The 15,576-nt window shown below is 50.5% G+C and overlaps 1 pseudogene; it reads right to left on the minus strand.

Annotated features, from left to right (window-relative positions):
• LOC115384518 (copine-8-like) overlaps positions 1 to 15,576 on the minus strand; it is a 63,420-nt pseudogene that overhangs the window by 32,010 nt on the left and 15,834 nt on the right.

A 15,576-nucleotide genomic window follows, 5' to 3' on the forward strand; every position in this document is an offset into this window, starting at 1 on the left:
GAACTGTAACCACTGCCTTGTTCTCAGCGACTGTTGACGACAGCCTTGTCTCCGGTTTGGATGTGAGGAGTGCTCTCAGTGTCAGCTTCAGTCACAGGACAGCACAACGCGGCACGATGCTTTCATGTGATGCTGCAGCAGAGTCAGTCCATTAGCTCAGAGAATAGGAAGAGACACACATCCACCATATTGGATTGATCTTTTTAGCTCGATTTGTCCGATCCCCTCTTACTTCACTGAGCAGAACTGCTGTGGAAGCAGTCAAGAACACGCCGGAGCGCACAGCCACTCACACTCACCCACCGCAACTCAGAATAATGGAGGACTTCTAAAAATATCTCTGGATATCTAAAAAAGAAGAAGTCAGGAATAAAATACACAGTACACACCGAGGCGGACCACAGACACACTCACAAGCACCGAGTCAATGCGAGTGAATGACTGCAGGCGGAGGCCGTTACAGCTAGGCAGCTACGCTACATCTACTGCTAAAGCTATAGCTACAGCTACAACTACAACCACAACCTAAAGCTACAGCTACAGCAGCTACAGCTAAAGCTACAGCTAAAGCTACAGCTATAGCTACAGCTACATCTACAACTGCAGTCACAGCTACAGCTACAGCTACAGCAGCTACAGCTAAAGCTATTGCTATAGCTACAGCTAAAGCTACAGACACAGCTACAGCTATAGCTACATCTACATCCACAACTGCAGTCACAGCAGCTACAGCTACAGCAGCTACAGCTAAAGGTAAAGCTAAAGCTATAGCTACAGCTACATCTACAAAACTGCAGTCACAGCTACAGCTACAGCTACAGCAGCTACAGCTAAAGCTATTGCTATAGCTTACAGCTAAAGCTACAGACACAGCTACAGCTATAGCTACATCTACATCCACAACTGCAGTCACAGCAGCTACAGCTACAGCAGCTACAGCTAAAGGTAAAGCTAAAGCTATAGCTACAGCTACAGCTACAGCTAAAGCTATAGCTATAGCTACAGATAAAGCTACAGCAGCTACAGCTAAAGCTACAGACACAGCTACAGCTACGTCTACAACTGCAGTCACAGCTACAGCTACAGCAGCTACAGCTAAAGGTAAGCTAAAGCTATAGCTACAGCTACAGCTACAGCTAAAGCTACAACCACCGCCACAGCTACAGCTACATGCTTCTTGCGTGTCATTCAGCACAGCCCTTCATTGTCTTGCAGCCCTTCACTGTCGCTGCTTCATGGGAAGAAGACATCGACTGACATGAATCTGCTGCAGTCTCGCTCTAACTACTGCCTGACTAACTCTGACAGTTCACCACTTCACCACCACCGCAGCCTGGCAGCCGAGCTCGGCTTCACTCTGATCTGTTGACGTCCGTTGCCGCCCTGCGGGGGCGGCGTGGAGCCGGGTTCAGGTCCCGGCGGTACAGGAGGAGTGGAGGACCGAGGGGATGATGGTCGGGCCGCTCGTGACTGACTGCTTTAGAGAAAAACAGCAAACTGCTCTGCTCACAGCTGGAGGAAAGAAAGGCTCTGCCACACTGTGAGTTAGCCTTCATTCCTGTTATCATGTCACAAAGCATTATGGGATTGATCCACTGACTCAATGGGAGGTGTCTTGGTGTGTCTAAACCTGCACATCTCTTCGTCCAGCGTTAGACGGGACAGTCGGATCGGTCAGTGTGAAGCCATTCGATCAGATCAGGGAAAGTGAAGACGTGAAGGGAGGTTCTGCTGCGCTGAACTCTGACACCTCTCTGATCACACAACGTCCACAGACAAGACCAGAGACCGATGTGAAACCCCTCTGCCGTCTTCCATCCGACTGACAGCCCCTTGTGACAGTCGGGTGTTTGTTGAGACTCGTGTGAGCGGCGGAAGCAGATCCACTCTCTGAATCCGTCATGAACCGCTTCCAGGTTTGACTTTGTTCCATTATTCAATGATTCAAACTTTTTCATTTAAAAGCTGTCCCCGTCCCCGAGCCCATGTTTAACCGCCTGCCGGCCTCTTTAACTATTCATTTCGCCGGGCTGTTAGAGACCGAGCACCCTTTCATCCACATCTTGGCCCAATTACTGGCTCCTGCTTCTCTTCACTTCAAACACAAACGGTGGCAAGCGACGGTAAAGCCCCGATCCGAGTCTCCGCTGAGGAACACAATGAGATGTGAAGACGGCGCTCGGTGGCACCTAATGACAGTGACTCTGATTAAGCGAGGCGTCTTCTGCTGCTTCGCTTTGACTAGGGAGCATCTAATTAAAACCATCACAAGACGCAGTGTGAGTGAGCTACTTACATCAAAGGTTTTTCCAGCCGGCTGCCCAGAGACCCCACGATCTCCCCCAGCGTGCAGAAGGCCTGACCCAGGAAGTCCTGTCAGCGGCAGACCAGAGAGACAGCCGGAGGACAACTGCCTCCAACACACAGAGCAGAGACCAGAGCGCTCAGACGCCACCCGAGGGACGAAGCATCGATGCCCTTTATTCATCTTTATTATTAACATTGATGGCTGGAAAATTGTGATTATGCCATGAAACAGGGGATAACGGTGCATGGAGGCGGATATTAACACAGTTTTGAGATTTTATCTGAATGTCAGTGAGTCAGATTTGTTTCCTGGTAGAGAGCTGAAGATAATCAAGATTATACACGTCCATTAAAGAGAGCTTGTCACGTTTTACTGAACACAGGAATACAGTTATGGCATCTAGTGCTGCTGCAGAAAAACACAGCGACGCAGAGCAGACAGTGTGTGTGTGTGTGTGAGTGTGAGAGAGCCACATATCGACCAGTTTGATCTAAAGAGGAGAAAAAACAAAGAGCGTGTCTGGAGATTTCTCCAGAGAGACTGAATCCAGTGCCGAGCCGAGCCGCTCTCCTTCCTCTTCCTGTTCTGCAGCCGTCAGCAGCTTTCATCCACTGACTCCGGCTGAACAACATCAGCGCTCAACATTTTCTTTTTCCTCTCACTTCATATTGTGGATGAAGGACAGGTGTTCTTTTTTTTTTTTTTTTCTTCAGAAAACTGGAAAAAAAACTCATTTACACACAAAAAACCCAAACCCTCCACAGAGCCTTCAGTCTGAAGACCAGCTAAACGCAGGACAGCTGACTGAAAAGCCTGAGCAGTGAATACCGGAGGGGAGGCGCTGGACTTCTGATGCTCAGCATCTTCATGTCGTCTCCACCCAGACATGTGACCCAGAGGACGAGGGGGAAGAGTCCAGGGGGAGGTCTCCAGCAGACCTCCACCCATTGTTCACGCTGTGTATTTGTGTGTGTATGTGTGTGTGTGTGTGTGTGTGTGTGTGTGTGTGAACAGGCTGAACAGATGAGGCGTGTTGTGTCCGGCGGGCAGAAAGCTGCTCCTGAGATCTGAGCCGGTGCTGAATAAATTTCTGCCTCTGCTGACGTCCAGAGACAAAGAGAGAGCAGCCGTCTCCACCCGGCCCCTCCGCTCCGTCACGCCACGCCTCACCGGCGCTCCTACCAGGACGCTCTGGAAAGGTCCCGCAGTGCACTGAGTCTGGTCTGAATAAGAATGAACCACATGAGGAAGAGACGCTGAGACGAAGACCAAAATAAAAGAGGAAGTAATGAAACGGGTGAGACCAGACCAGGAGGAGACACGGGACGCCACGGTGTCCTCTGACTGTATCAAAACAGCACAGCTCACATACGTGTGTTCAACAACAACCTTCGACCTTATGAGGAGCCGTAACTCTGAACTTCACCTCCAAACATCGAACAGGCCTTCAGTCAGTTATCAACAATATTCACATCTTTTCATGGAAGAATATTTTTTCATGTCTGCTTTGATTCCAGAGATAAAATGGTCAATGAGGTTTCCTGACAGCGCACATTTTCAGCCCTCTTTACAATCATTCACTCTCTCACACACGCACGCACGCACGCACACACACACACCGTGAATCTGAGGAGTGGAGGATGAGCCGCGGTCACAGTAGAACGTAAAGAGCTGAGACGCTGGACCCAGACGTGCGCCCGGCTCAGTCGCACGCCGTCAGGTTGAGCATTAACTAGACCCTCCAGAAAAACGCGATTATGCGATCGCATGAATTCACGCATAAATCACCCTTTTGCCGCTGATTATGCAGGGGCCACATATTTTCCAAAAGGGCGCATAATTCCCGCAATAATCTCATATTACCGTGAAAAAAAGAGAAACGGTCTCGCTTGAAGTGCTGTGACGTTCAATGAACGAGACATTCGTTTGAACACGTTCTTTAAGTGAATGATGAGAGCCGGATCACAGCTGTCTGAGAGCCGTTCCTTTGTGCAAATAGTCCACGCTTCCTTCACGTGTCTCCTGAGTGTCTCCTGAGTGTCTCCTGAGTCCAGCTGTCACCGCTGCCTTCATGTGAATGATGGAGTTTCAGTTTTCCGCAGCTTGCTCCAGTCACCTGAACGCAGCAGCTAACTAGGAGGAGAAGTGTCCAGACACCGGAGAGGAGCCGGTGTTTTGGAAGAACTGGTTTCCCTATTAACTGGCGACTGGGTTTCTTTCACGTCCCTTGTTGCTGATAGATGTTAAAAACCAGACAAAAAGCCATGTCAGACTTTTAATGCGTCTGATTTCAACATCTGCTGCTATTAGCAGCAGCAGCAGGAAGTGCTGAAGGAAGTCAGGTAACAAGGAAACCAGTTCATTTGAAACACCGTATTGATGGGTTTTTAGCATTTTGCAATTGCACACACACACACACACACACACACACACACACACACACACACACACACAATTGCTAAAACCTGTGTGTGTGTGTGTGTGTGTGTGTGTGTGTGTGTGTGTGTGTGTGTGTGTGTGCGTGTGTGTTCCATTGATGAGCATTGGTGAGTTATTTAAGATAAATAACGAACTAATATAAAATGAATGTGATTTAGTGTGTGTGTGTGTGTGTGTGTGTGTGTGTGTGTGTGTGTGTGTGTGTGTACGCACGCGCATGCGTGCGAGAGAGAGAGAGAAAGAGAGAGAGAGAGTGGGTAACTTACATATCTGGCATCCTTTCGCATATTTCACAGCATACTTCACAACTGTCCGCAATTTTACCACATAAAATGGCATAAAAACCCTGCATATTCATTTGCATAATCAAGCATTTTAGCTCGCATAATCTGAGATTTAAGTATGCATAATCAAGAATTTTTGCTCGCATTTTTCTGGAGGGTCTAATTAACTCTTCAGGTCACGGTTCCAGCTGAACTTTATCAGCCGGCCAGACGCCAAGGACACGCTGGCAACGCTGCACGCCGCTAATGTTTCAGCAGTCAAACACAGGAAATGTCAGCACAGCGTTTAAAGGTTGTCTGACAGAAAGCAGATGTGTGCACGGCGGCGGTGACAGGACTGCTGATGAGGGGGAATCCGGACTAACGGAGAACACTGCCTTCAGGTCGGCCGTTTCTGAATGAAGCAATACGGTCCGGAATTTTGGGGAATTTGGAGAACATTTCACACACAGGAGCACTGGACGTGACGCATGCCTGTCGGGATGGAAAAGCAGGAAGTGGGATGAGCCTTTAATGAGGCTCTACTGTAAGGCCCGTCTGGGCTCATCTGGCCCGCAGCTACTTCAGCACAAGGTATGCAAACCATACGGCACGAGAAAAACATCTGCTGTGAAGGGAGCAAGGAGTCATGGTCAGAGCTGCCCCTGGAGCTGCCACAGGAGATACTGTACTGGACGCATCTGCATCTTTTCCCCGCGCTTCCTGTTATTTATAGCCGCGCTGTGGCCGGACAATGGAGCCGTTACTGCGTGCCAGATCTGCAGTCCCACACATCCACGGCGACGACAGGGTGCATCCAAGCGTCCTCGTCTTCATGCTCACTGTGACAGCCCGCGGCCACGAGGGGGGAAGCAACCCCCCCCAGCAGCTGGGAGCGAGGCGGGGCTGGGTGGGGGTGCAAAGCTGTGCTTCCAGTTAACGGCCTTCGACGGCGATGGCGCAAAACCGAATAAATCGTTTTCATTGAAGGAAAGTTTTGCGTTCAGAAGACAGGGTTTTGAGAACGACTGATGTTTAATGGAGCAGTTTGGAGTTGATTTTTGGAGGACGTGAATCGCCGCAGCCGTGGACCGCCGTGCGTCACGAGACGCCACGTCTCCATGACAAAACAAAGGTAAAGGACCCGTGTTTTGCACTGATGTGGCATCAGGGACCCATCCAGGCTCAGGTGGTGTAATTTATGATATTGTGGAATAAAGATCATATTTAATGTTTAGTTTACTGAATGGTGCAGCTGTCTTACGATCCTGTCGCCTCGGCCCACGTTGAATCTCTGCTCCTCTTTAAGAGTCTGTGGCGGGCCAGAGGAACAGAAGGCCGTCTGCTCCCTGATTGGACAGTTCAGTTTGTCCCAATCCAGTGAGACAGAGGAGTCAAGACTATAGCAAAATTCACAACCACAACTTCAGAGAGCTGCACGCAGTTTCAAAGCGTCGCATCTCAAAACAGGCTGTTTGCAAGGAGCTTCTATTTCTTTTCACAAATGCAAATATGTTTTACAGCCATGCAGATCCATTTTCTGCACATTCACTGAGGTTAATTTTGTGCAGATTGTTTTTTACAGCATGAAAGAACTTGATTTACAAATACAAACGAAATTATGTGCAAAAATTAATTTTCATCTTCATTTGCAAAATATTACGGGCTCAATAAAATACTTTATTGAGCCCATAAGCTTCGGACTGTGGCGTCCCGATTTCCCATCGTCTCGCAACCCATTTCATAAAGCCACAGTTTAGCTTCTCCGTTGCCGTGAATCAGGGTTAGCTGCACGTATAGGCGCTCCCCTCGGCGGAGCGAGTTCGTCAGTGTGAAAACTGGTATCAGTCGGCTGTTATTGACACAGTTTTCTTTAAACTGAGCTTAATGACTTGCAGAGCATCTCTGGACGGCAGTCAGTGTGTTTACGGTGAGGATGAAGGACCTCAGGCTGTGATTTAGTCCTGAAAGTATCTGTTCTTAGCGTCCTCCGTCACTTCCTTGCTTGCTGACTGCAGAAAACCTCATTTATTTCACGTCACCATCACGTCTTTAGGATGAAGTCATTTCTGTCTAAATACTGATGAGTCATAAAAGCAAGACGGCGATTAAATCTGAAGAGCAAATGCAGTTAATCCAAAATCAGTCAAACAGTAAACACAATGAGCGCTGTCAAATGACAAGCGCTCAGAGGATTGTTGGTGATTCTTCCCACCGCGGAGATGACTTGTGACCGTCGTCTCTTCCCCATGTGATATCAGCGGAGCAGCATTTGATTCGGAAGCAGAGCGAGACGTGAAAGCCCTCCTGGATGTCTCCGCTGTGGCTCGGGAGAATCTTCAGCGGAATTTAAATGCTAACACGAGCGCTTTGTCCCTGTTACACCACTCTCACCCCGAACATTCACATTCAAATCAGGCCGCTATTGTGCTGGAAGGGGAAACGTGGCAGGATGATATTTCACTGAATGCATGACTGATTGTTGACCAGCGAGGTGAAGGAGACACTCACGTGTTTGGAGAGGTTGTCACTCTTGCAGTCCAGATCGTACCTGCAGAGGGGAGAGAAGAGGCGGCCGTCAGGACCGGATCAGGGTCTGGGAGGCGGATCTCTGACCCGGAACCACACGCAACGGGAATAACCAGCTCCAGACTGCAGATGTCCTCTCTCACGGTGTGGCGTTAATCCAGAACACCTGACTAAGCACAGCGAAGACGCTGCTCAGCCGCCATGCGGGCTCGTCCCTTCAAACGGTGCAGATGGGATTTCATGGATGAGGTGAAGCATCTGTTAGCAGGAGGCAAAGTACGACAGCGAGCTGAGAGCAGAATTACATGTAAGACATCGCGTTGGTAAACCTGGACGACGGCAGCACTGGTCGCTCTCACGAGGATGTGAATCGGAGTCAGCTTGTGGCTTGTTTCCATTATCTATTTCTGTGACAGACCATCGTCTGCTGATTCCCTCTTCTCCGACCCAGCTGTGCCTGAAAGTTACTGGTCAGGAGACGCTCCAGTCCAGGTGAGAATTACTCCTCGCTTTAGCTCTGCTGTCGATGGAGCCGAGACAGTCTCTACTGTGGAGCGGTGAAGCCACAAGAAACCCAGACCCCCCCCAGACCCACCCCAGGCCAGGGCCCTGAACAGGCCGCCCGCTGTGCAGAGCTTCGGCACGCTGAACCTGACATGAGCAGCCGGCAGGTTAAATAATTTGCGAGGCTGTTTGAGTGGAATGCGACGTCTTCTGGACTCTGTAACACAGCAGCCACGTTCGGAAGGTAATGAGCTGGAAGCGTCTTTACACAGATGACATTTTGTTCTGGGAGGAGACGGCACACAAACGCTGGCAGGGCTTGAAGAAGCGATCAGCCGGCCGGATGAAGCCGCTCCGAGTCCCGGGAGCAGGCGGCAGCTCTGAGCGTCTCAGACTGCTTCCTTTATGTCCGTCCCACTGAATCACCTCTGAGTCCAGGATCAGGTTGTTCCACTGTTGGTTTATCGGCACCAAGACGGGACCTGATTCATTTCAGTGGATCAATCCCATCATGCTTTGCTGGTTGTGGCAGGGGATACAGTTGCTTTGCTTTTAGCCAAACATCAGGGGAGCAGATCTCAGACATGAACTCAAACTGCTGAAAGACACCACGGTCCTCCTGAGCGCTGGAGGCGTCCGGCGTTTAGACCGGCGCGTCTCTGCTGTCAAACCGCCGCTTTCGCCGTGAAGCAACGCGGCCTCGTTACAGATGCTGTACGTTTGTTGCGCTCATCTATTTTTAGTGCTTACATTTACATAAGCGCCGCTGCGTTTATGGTTAAATGTAGTGAGAGCGGCTGACAGCTGGAGTCTGACTCCTGTTCACCACACACACACACACACACACACACACACACACACACACACACACAACACACACACACACACACACCACACACACACACACTGGTTTCTCACTGAGTTCTACACTTTTCTTTTTCATTGCATCAATTAAAGTTCCTTCACCTGAGAAAACAGCTGAAATGTGTGAATATGTTTCAATCAAAGCAAAGCCGAGCTGAAAGTGAGACAAATGAAGATGAAACTCACAGAATCACACTGAGAAGAGTTTAAAGATCGAGGGTCCCTGGAAGCTGGTTGAAGCCAGAGATTCTGAGTAGAAGATCATTCTGAAAGAAGCTGGAACACTTTTTCTAATCGATCAATAAACTCTGCTCAGCTCGGAGCAAAACAGTCGAAAGTTCCTACAACTGCTTCTGCAAACAAAACAGAGAACAAAAGCATTTTCTGTCCCATGCTGCTCACACACACACACACACACACACACACACACACGGAGCCGGAGTGTGTCAGGCGTGTCGATAATGGTGTGTTCTTGGGAGAGTGCAGCCGAGTGTGTCAGTGGGAGCGGCGGGGCGCTCGCCGCCATGTAGGCCAGAGCTGGCGGGACGAGCGGCGCTAATGCGACTCCATACGAGGGCAGGAGGCGTGCGGCCGTCATGCAACTCGCCGCAAGCAGAAACACACAGGTGTGCGCTTCATGTTCTATTCGGCCGCTCGGCTCCGTCACTCCAAACGCTCATGAATGATTCAGCTCATTTTATTTAATTATGAGAGGTGGGGGGGGGGGGTATGGACCATGACTGGGCTGCACACGGGAGCGTTTGCTCCGTGTCCCACGGCGTCTTGCGAGTGTGCACGGCCACGTGCACGTGTGTCCGAGTGCGTGAGCGGATGGAGATGACATCACTCTGCAGCGGCACTGGGCCAGACCAGGTTCTCCGGGCTCCGGCTGCAGGAGGGGGAGGGGGAGGGGCGCATGTGTGTGTGTGTGTGTGTGTGTGTGTGTGTGTGTGGGGGGGGGGGGGGGGGGGGGGGGGGGGGGGCAGCGGCTGCTCAGAGCTCCTTCTGAACTGAGCAGTGATGACTAATGACGGCACAAAAACAAACAAGGCTGGAGAGGCAAGCAAACAACAGCAGACAGCGGGCCGGGCTGACACACACACACACACACACACACACACACACACACACACACACACACACACACACACACACACACACACACACACTCAGGGTGCACCATACACACCATGACGCGCCACACTCACCGTGCACACCGCAGGCCGTGCACACCGGACTCACTGTGCACACCATGTGCACATCAGACACCGTGCGCACCAGATACCATTCACACGTCGTGCACATCGGCTCGCTGCGGCCGGCCCATCAGGTGAATCAGATCTGGCTCTCGTTTCCACACAGGGCTGAACTCACGGCTCTGCTGCAGTTTCTTTTTCAGCATAAGGAATATTTTTGAATCGTCTGCTCCTAAATTAGATTCAACACGTTTTTCACTGCCGATCGCCACTGGAACATCGCTGCCTGCAACTCAGAGCTGATTTACTAAGAACCTCAACAAACAGCGCTTCAAATACACCGTGTCTGCTGTCAGTGTGTGTTTTGTGGGTGATGAACTAAGATTAAGTCAATGAGTGACGTGAAGTACAAACAGGAGCATTTAAATCAGGACTGTGTGTGACTGACTGCTGTTAGTGAATGGATGAATACAAATACAGCATGGAATGAGGTTTAATGGTTCTCAAGCACATCAGCATTAGAGAGACGAACGTGGTAACAACAAAAAATGTGAGATGATCAGGCGCAAAGTCAAAGCTGTGGGAATAAAAAAAAAAAAACAGAGGAGATTCTGAAAAAAATGAGGTGAGAATGGAAAACAGAACATTTATTCAATAGAATCCATAAAAACTTCTTGGCTCAGGGCTGCTTCACAGCTGCTTCGAAGCATTAAAATGATTTCAGATATGGACGTTACATTGTGTGCTGTTTATTTAATCCATTAGCATAAACTCCTGCAGTATTTCCTGTGATGTGGTAAACATCCCGATTCCCCACATTATTCATGAGTTCATGCTGGGTCCTGCAGACCGGCCTCCTGGTGTCTGCAGTGTGTGGCTGCTGCTGCTGCTGCTGCCCCGAATTATTCACTTCTTCTTCTTTCCTCTTTTCTGTGGTCTGATCCAAGTTGCCACACTTGATTAGAGCAAAGCATCCAGTTGGGGGATTTCCAAGAGGAAGAGGAGGAGGAGGAGGAGGAGGAGGAGGAGGAGGAGGAGGAGGAAGAGGCCGGGAGGTGTGGAGCGCTGTGCATGTCTGGGAGGAGGAGGAGGAGGAGGAGGAGGAGGGGGGTCAGCTGGGTTTCCAGCAGTGTGCTCTGGCTCCGGTCATTGGAGGGGACGGGAGGGGACGGGAGGGGACGGGAGGGGACGGGAGGGGACGGGAGGGGACGGCGGCTTGATGGAGGCGTCCGTCCTGCAGCCATCTGAACTCCGATGTGGAAGGAAGAGAGGTGGAGGTAATGAAAGGCCTCCGGGAGCCGCGGTGGACCGTTTCCAGACCTCAGGACACGAGCTGGGGGAGCCAGCGCACGTGTGTGTGTGTGTGTGTGTGTGTGAGAGAGAGATGGAACAACATGAGAGCAGGCCTGAGAAGCAAAGCGGACAAACTGTGTCTGTCTGAGTTTTAGGGCAGAATTTTTATGGTTTAAGGATTTTTCTCTCTATCTCTCTCATGCACACACACACACACACACACACACACCCCGAACAAAAAAAATCCAATGTCTGCAGATTTCACAGCTTGTCATCGTGTGGCTGAACGACAGAAAAACAGTTTGTTGTTTATTTTGTTGACGTCGTATCAGAACCGCTGAGGTTTAGTGATTAAACGCAGTAAAGTATGAATGTTTTGAGAGTGTGAGCAGTGAATCCCAGCTTTTTACATCTAAACGATGTGTCAATAATAAACGTTTTATACCTGAAAGAGAGAAATCGAGGTTTTCTTTCCGCATTTTCAAAGCAGTTCATCTATTAAATGCATCGAGAAAAGGCAGCAGACGGTGTGGGGATGACGGGAGGAGGGAGGAAGACTCCACCGCCTCTTGAATGAAACAGAAAAACAGTAAACTTCTGCTGCATATTCTGACCTGATTTAATTCCTTCCTTGTATTTTCCTGTGTTTTAAACATGGGTCAGTTACTTTGTTGCTCCAGCTTTAACGTCATCGTCTCTTCTTCAGCTACATCATGACTCGGTGGAGCTTCGTGTCAGAAAACGTGTTTTCAAACGTTAGTAACTGCGATCAGACGCTGTAACTGTCCGTCCCTTCGTGATGTTCTCTCCGTCCTCCTGAAGCATCTGAGGATGACGGGGAGGCGCCGGAGAGCTAATCAGCGAACCCCGGCGGTGTGTTCGTCGGGTGCGGCGCTGCTCCCAGGTGGCTGATCGTCTCTGATCGTGTCCACAATCAGCCTGATGATGGCAGCGATCAGGCGTCATCCTGACGCCCCGGCGGCGGCGAGTCGCCGCCTTCCTGCTCCGCTCTGCCAACGATTTGCTGCTAATGACTGTTGAGGCTGACGGGTATTGACTGGAGGCCTCGGGTGAGCGCACACACACACACACACACACACACGGTACACTGCGTGGACAGGAGCAGGTCGCTGTGTTTAGAGGACCTCCATCTCTTCGTGCGCCGCCTGGCGCAGCACCAGCCCCGTCCGGCCAACCAGGAGGAGCCGGACTCCCAGCAGAGACCGGTTCTACCTGCGACTCGCTGTCTCAGTCCAGAAAACTGCTCTTTTATTTAGTGTCAGACCATGAATATTTCAGAAAACACACACACACACACACACACACACACACTCACACACACACACTTGGGGTGGAACTCACAGGTCGAAGCGCAGGTTCTGCCTCTCCTCGAAGAAGTAGTCCAGGATGAACTTGCGGACGAAGTCGGGGTTGAGCGTGTTGTCGATGACCTCCGTCCTGCCGAACTGAAGCAGAGCAGACGGTGAGACGCAGACCGGACTCTGCTGGGACCCAGCGGATCAAACCTCGACGCTTTTCCAAATTCACACAGTTAAGAATAATCGCATGATTGTGTTTTCATTTCTAGCTCATATTACAGTAAAAACCTCAAAGTGCAACAGGAGCTAATTAAATCCAGCAGGGATGTTTTGAAGCGCTCTCCAGTCTGCGGTGGTCTCAGGTGGTCTGGGACTGAACCAGGGGGGTCGGTGGTCCCCCCACAGCGCCGTGTGGAGATGAGCACCGCAGCGTCTGTGGTCAGAGTGAAGCTAACCCACAACGGGGCGATCCCAGTGGAACCCTTTCAAAGGGAAATCTAGAAACTACAGGGAAAGGCCCAGACGTCTGAGTCTCAACTGGAAAAGCGCTTCAGGGGCGGAGAGAAGTAAGGCTGAAGCTGGTCATGAGCTGAAGCTCAGGAGGGAACAACGACCACAGACAGGAAACTCTTCAGTCAGCGCTCCTCCATCAAGGTCCTGCTTCCACAGAAACAAGTGCAAACGGTGAGATTTCAACACGGTTGGGTCTTTTATCGGAGGAAACACCAGCGTCCAGATTAAAGAGCATCTTCCTCCTGCAGCTTCAGCTGAGCTCAACCAGCCGACGTCAGCAAGACAGCAGCAGCACTCTTTATCAACCGTCAGAACGTTATTTCCACACTCCAGAAACAGAAGCATGATTTTGAATTTATCATGAGATCCTGCAGCCATCAAGCCAAAGTGGAGTCCAAACTCTGGCTCGGGGGCCAATTTTAGGGTTTTGAAACCTCCTGAAACACGATCAACACAGATAACAAGGACTGGACCGAGTTCTGCTTCTGAATGGAGCGTTAACAGGTGGACTCACCCAACTGCTGCTGACTGAGGCTGAAGGAAGGCCAGAGAGGTTTCCTCCGGGAAAGATCAAGGGTTCTGTTTTATTCTGTTCTGTTCAGCTGCAGCGCCGTGTTTCTCTGAGAGGCTCGAGCCTTCAAACACTTCAATATTATATAATATAATATAAACCAGTATCCAATATCAATATAAACCAGAAACACTCCAAGCACCTGGACACACACACGTGCACGCACACGCGCACACGCACGCACGCACACACACACACGCACACGCACACGCGCGCACACACACAGGTACTCACCTCTCTCCATTCCCTGTTGGCGATTCCTTGAGTGTACAGGACACAGACTGAGGAGGAGAAGAAGAGTGGAGGGTCACAGAGATCCAAGAGGTTTCACCAGTGAACAGACCCCCCCAACACACACACACACACACACCACACACACACACACACACACACACACACACACACACACACACACACACACACACACACACACACACACACACACACACACACACCCTCCACCCCCCCACCAGAGGAAAATTCCCCAAATAAATGTCACAACAATGCTGCCTCGCAGCGTGATGATATTTCAGAGAAGAGTGTGTGTGTGTGTGTGTGTGTGTGTGTGTGTGTGTGCGGGAGAATCCTCCTGATTAACATTCAAACATCTTCATCCAGAGTCCTGAAGTGTTTCGAGAACAGAGTGAAGCAATCAGCTGGCACTAAGGTGACATTTCATTTACATTCCAGCAGCCTTTACTGTACACGCACACACACACACACACACACACACTGATGAAATGTTTATAATGTCAACACAATACCCAGATTAAAGGTCGATACATGCTATTTATTTTACCTCTTTTTTCTTATTTTGTCTGCTGGTTTATACACACACACACACACACACACACACACACACACACACACACACACACACACACACACACACACACACACACACATCCTGATGTGGCTGGTTGCGTCCTGGAGAAAGCCAGAGAGCGGGGTGTGCAGCAGCTGGTCCCTCTGTCCTCCTCTAAGGTTCTCAGAGCCCAGCCTGTCAGCCGATGCTCAGGGAGAAGTAAACACCGGGGCGGCGTGCTGGGCCCGGGAGACCGGCCGCAGGAGGTCCACTGCTCAGCCGCTGAGGGGCTCACAGCACAAACAGAAGCCCCGGGGGAGGAAAGTCACTCCCAGACGGCCCGATGCAGACCAGCGCTCATGACACAGACTTCCTGTAAGCTCCCTGCTGCTAGCAGGGACTGCACACCAGACCGGATGAGAGACGCTGTAACGTCCGAGGGGGAAGTGATTATTACATGTACACTCTCTTCGTTTGTTCATCGGTCTTTGACTACTTTTTGACCACAGATCTCAGACCAGGACTGATCAGACCAAAGCAGATCTCCACTGGTCTCAGGTCCATCCCTTGTGCTTCTCGGCCCAAACAAATCTCTCCTGTTGTTGCTTTTCCTCAATCGTGGTTCCTCGCAGCTCTTTGACCCTGAAGTCCTGATCGGTTCTGTCTCCTCTGAACAGCTGATCGAGAAGTGTCTGCTACCGGATCTCTGTCTTCAGTGATCTGAGCTGCTGGTAACTGGTGATTTCTGAGGCCGGGGACTCGGATGACCTGATCCTGACTCCTGGTCCTCTGGTCAGACAGTTTCCTTGGAGCACTGGAAGGTTTTTGTTCTACACTCAAGGACACCTTCAATGTTTGTGCAGCTTTCTGGACTGACTGACCTTCAGATGGAGCGTGGTTTCTCTTCACTCAGCTGATCGGTTCTTGTCATAATATGAATTCTAACAATTCAGTCAGCTGTGGACCAGCCTG

The sequence above is a fragment of the Salarias fasciatus genome, unplaced genomic scaffold (genome assembly GCF_902148845.1).
Source record: "Salarias fasciatus unplaced genomic scaffold, fSalaFa1.1, whole genome shotgun sequence".
NCBI classification, from domain to species: domain Eukaryota; kingdom Metazoa; phylum Chordata; class Actinopteri; order Blenniiformes; family Blenniidae; genus Salarias; species Salarias fasciatus.